The following is a 4,850-nucleotide window of genomic DNA, read 5'->3' on the forward strand; positions in this document are numbered from 1 at the left end:
AAACATTTATTTCTTCTATCGCATGCACCTTTTTATTAGTAGATCTTTCAGTATGCCATTGAGAATAATTAACCATAATATTATCTAGGAGTTTAGTAGCTTCTCCTAAAGTGATTTCCATAAAAGTGCCTCCTGCAGCTGAGTCTAAAAGATTTCTAGAACCAAAATTCAATCCGGCATAAAAATTTTGTATAATCATCCACAAATTCAAACCATGAGTAGGGCAATTACGTATCATTAATTTCATTCTCTCCCAAGCTTGTGAAACATGTTCATGATCAAGTTGCTTAAAATTCATAATATCGTTTCTAAGAGAGATGATCTTAGCGGGAGGAAAATATTAGAGATAAAAGCATCTTTGCACTTGTTCCATGAATCAATACTATTTTTAGGCAAAGATGACAACCAAGATTTAGCACGATCTCTAAGCGAAAAGGAAATAGCTTCAATTTAACCATATCATTATCGACATCTTTCTTCTTTTGCATGTCACACAAATCAATGAAGCTATTAAGATGGGTAGCGACATCTTCACTAGGAAGGCCGGAGAATGGATCTTTCATGACAAGATTCGGCAAAGCAGCATTAATTTCACAAGATTCAGCATCGGTAAGAGGAGCAATCGGAGTGCTAAGGAAATCATTATTGTTGGTATTGGTGAAGTCACACAATTTAGTGTTATCTTGAGCCATCACGACAAACAAGCAATCCAACACATGAGCAAACAAAAGGCAAACGGGCAAAAAGAGGCCAGCATCGGTAAGAGGAGCAATCGGAGTGCTAAGGAAATCATTATTGTTGGTATTGGTGAAGTCACACAATTTAGTGTTATCTTGAGCCATCACGACAAACAAGCAATCCAACACACGAGCAAACAAAAGGCAAACGGGCAAAAAGAGGCAAATAGAGAAAGAGAGGGAGGATAGAGAGAGAGGGGGCGAATAAAACGGCAAGGGTGAAGTGGGGGAAAGGAAAACGAGAGGCAAATGGCAAATAATGTAATGCGGAAGATAGGGATTGTGATGGGTACTTGGTATGTTGACATTTGCGCAGACTCCCCGGCAACGGCGCCAGAAATGGCTCGTTGTCGGGAGTCAAATCTTGACTTGCGCGAACCTCCCCGGCAACGGCGCCAGAAATTCTTCTTGCTGCCTCTTGAGCACTGCGTTGGATTTCGCCGAAGAGGAGAGGATGATGCAGCAAAGTAGCGTAAGTATTTCCCTCAGTTTTTGAGAACCAAGGTATCAATCCAGTAGGAGGCTACGTGTGAGTCCCTCATACCGACACAAAAACAATAGATCAACGCAACCAACGCGCTTAGGGGTTGTCAATCCCTTCACGGTCACTTACGAAAGTGAGATCTGATAGAGATGATAAATAATATTTTTGGTATTTTTGGTATAGAGATGCAAAGTGAAAAGTAAAAGGCAAAGTAAAAAGCAAGCAATAATAAAGTGATGGAGATTGATATGATGAGAAAGAGACCCGGGGGCCATAGGTTTCACTAGTGGATTCTCTCAAGAGCATAAGTATTCTACGCTGGGTGAACAAATTACTGTTGAGGAATTGAAAGAATTGAGCATAGTTATGAGAATATCTAGGTATGATCATGTATATAGGCATCACGTCCGAGACAAGTAGACCGACTCCTGCCTGCATCTACTACTATTACTCCACTCATCGACTGCTATCCATCATGCATCTAGAGTATTAAGTTAAAAATAGAGTAACGCCTTAAGCAAGATGACATGATGTAGAGGGATAGTTTCATGCAATATGATAAAAACCCCATCTTGTTATCCTCGATGGCAATAATACAATACGTGCCTTGCTACCCCTTCTGTCACTGGGAAAGGACACCGCAAGATCGAACCCAAAGCTAAGCACTTCTCCCATGGCGAGAAAAACCAATCTAGTAGGCCAAACCAAATTGATAATTCTAAGAGACTTGCAAAGATAACCAATCATACATAAAATAATTCAGAGAAGATTCAAATATTATTCATAGATAGACTTGATCATAAACCCACAATTCATCGGTCTCAACAAACACACCGCAAAAAGAAGATTACATCGAATAGATCTCCACGAGAGAGGGGGAGAACATTGTATTGAGATCCAAAAAGAGAGAAGAAGCCATCTAGCTACTAACTATGGACCCGTAGGTCTGAAGTAAACTACTCACACTTCATCGGAGGGGCTTGGATGATGATGTAGAAGCCCTCCGTGATCGATGCCCCCTCCGGCGGTGCTCCGAAACAGGCCCCAAGATGGGATCTCATGGATACAGAAAGTTGCGGTGGTGGAATTTGGTTTTTGGCTCCGTATCTGATCGTTTGGGGGTATGTGGGTATATAAAGGAGGAAGAAGTACGTCGGTGGAGCAACAGGGGGCCCACCAGGGTGGAGGGCGCGCCTGGGGGGGCAGGCGTGCCCCCTACCTCGTGGCCTCCCGTTAATTGGCTTGACATAGGGTCCAAGTCTCCTGAGTTGTATTCGGTGAGAAAATCACATTCCCGAAGGTTTCATTCCGTTTGGACTCCGTTTGATATTCCTTTTCTTCGAAACCCTAAAACAGGCAAAAAACAGCAATTCTGGGCTAGGCCTCCGGTTAATAGGTTAGTCCCAAAAATAATATAAAAGTGGATAATAAAGCCCAATAATGTCCAAAACTGTAGATAATATAGCATGGAGCAATCAAAAATTATAGATACGTTGGAGACGTATCAATGGTATATATGATTACTATGATGTGGAACGAATAGATGAATTCGTTGCTTTTATGGGTGCTTATGAAATTGAATCTTTGTTTAAAGAGTGTGAAAATCTTGATGATGCTGTTTACAGACCTGAAAATTTTGCTATACTTAGATATTTCTATGAGAATTATGAATTCAATTCCGATATTGATGATTTTATTGAGAGAGTCTCCGCTGTCCGAGAAGAGACTAATATTTTGTAGGAGTCTATGGAAGAAGAAATTGATGAAACTCTGAGCTCATTGGATGAAAAAGATGATGAGGAGAGCGAAGAACAAAAGGAGAAAGATCGGATTAGCTACCCGTGCCTACCTTCTAATGAGAGTAACTCTTCAACTCATACATTGTTTAATTTCCCTTTGTTCTTACCGAAGGATGAATGCTATGATGATTGTTATGATGCTGTTGATTCTTTTGAAATATCCCTTTTTGATGATGCTTGCTATGTTTGTGGCCACGGTGCCAATATGAATTATGCTTATGGAGATGAACATCCTATAGTTCCTTATGTTAAACATGAAATTGTTGCTATTGCACTCACGCATGATAGTCCTATTATCTTCTTGAATTCTCCCGACTACACTATATCGGAGAAGTTTGCCCTTATTAAGGATTATATTGATGGGTTGCATTTTAGCGTTGCACATCATGATTTTGATAGATATAATATGCATGTGCTTGCTGCTCCTACTTGCAATTATTATGAGAGAGGAACTACATCTCCGCCTCTCCATGTTTCCAATATGATAAAATTGCAAGAAACTGTTTATACTATGCATTGGTCTTTACTATGTGTGCACGAATTGTTTTTTATGACATGCCGATGCATAGAACAGAGTTAGACTTCGTTGTTGCATGATATATGTTACTTTGTGCTCACTACTAAATCAAAAATCATTGTTAATTAAAATTGGCTTTGATATACCTTGGGATCCGAGTGGATCCATTACTTGAGCAATATATGCCTAGCTTAATGGCTTTAAAGAAAGCGTTGCCAGGGAGACAACCCAGAAGTTTTAGAGAGTCATTTATTTCTGTTGTGTTCTTTTATAAAGTTTAAAAATAAAAATAATGTGCCAAGATTTGCCTTTAGGATGTTTACATTGCTTGTTGGTTTGTGCGGTGCAAGACAGAAACTTTGGCTGTAGTGCGCGATTTTACATTTTTTACTGGAACGTCAAACGGTTCTGAAACATTTTGCACTATCTTTCTATTAAAAAAATATTTTTCCTAATTTTTTCAAAAAATTGGAGTACCAGAAGTATGGTGAATGTTCAGATTACTACAGACTGACCTGTTTAAGACAGATTCTGTTGTTGATGCATAGTTTGCTTGTTTTTATGAAACTATCGGTTTCTATCAGTGGATAAGCCATGGAAAAGTTATATTACAGTATCTACAATGCAAAAACAAAATATGAATTGGTTTGCAACAATACTTAGAGTAGTGATTTGCTTTATTATACTAACGGATCTTACCGAGCTTTCTGTTGAGTTTTGTGTGGATGAAGTGTTCGAAGATCGAGGAGGTCTCGATGTGAGTAGAAGGAGGAGAGGAAAGAGCTCAAGCTTGGGGATGCCCAAGGCACCCCAAGTAAATATTCAAGGAGACTCAAGCGTCTAAGCTTGGGGATGCCCCGGAAGGCATCCCATCTTTCGTCAACAAGTATCGGTATGTTTTCAAATTCGTTTCGTTCATGTGATATGTGCAAATCTTGGAGCGTCTTTTGCATTTAGTTTTCACTTTTCTTTTATGCACCATGCTGGTATGAGATAGTACACGGTTGATTTATAGAATGCTCTCTGCACTTCACTTATATCTTTTGAGTATGGCTTTATAGAATGCTTCATGTGCTTCACTTATATCTTTTGAAGTTTGGATTGCATGTTTCTCTTCACATTGAAAACCGCCATTTGTAGAATGATCTTTTGCTTTCACTTATATTTGTTAGAGCGTGGGCATATATTTTTTAGAAAGAATTAAACTCTCTTGCTTCACTTATATCTATTTAGAGAGATGACGGGAATTGGTCATTCACATGGTTAGTCATAAAATCCTACATAAAACTTGTAGATCATTGAATATGATATGT

The sequence above is a fragment of the Triticum urartu genome, chromosome 3A (genome assembly GCF_056163025.1).
Source record: "Triticum urartu cultivar PI428250 chromosome 3A, HENAU_Tu73, whole genome shotgun sequence".
In the NCBI taxonomy this organism is placed as follows: Eukaryota; Viridiplantae; Streptophyta; class Magnoliopsida; order Poales; family Poaceae; genus Triticum; species Triticum urartu.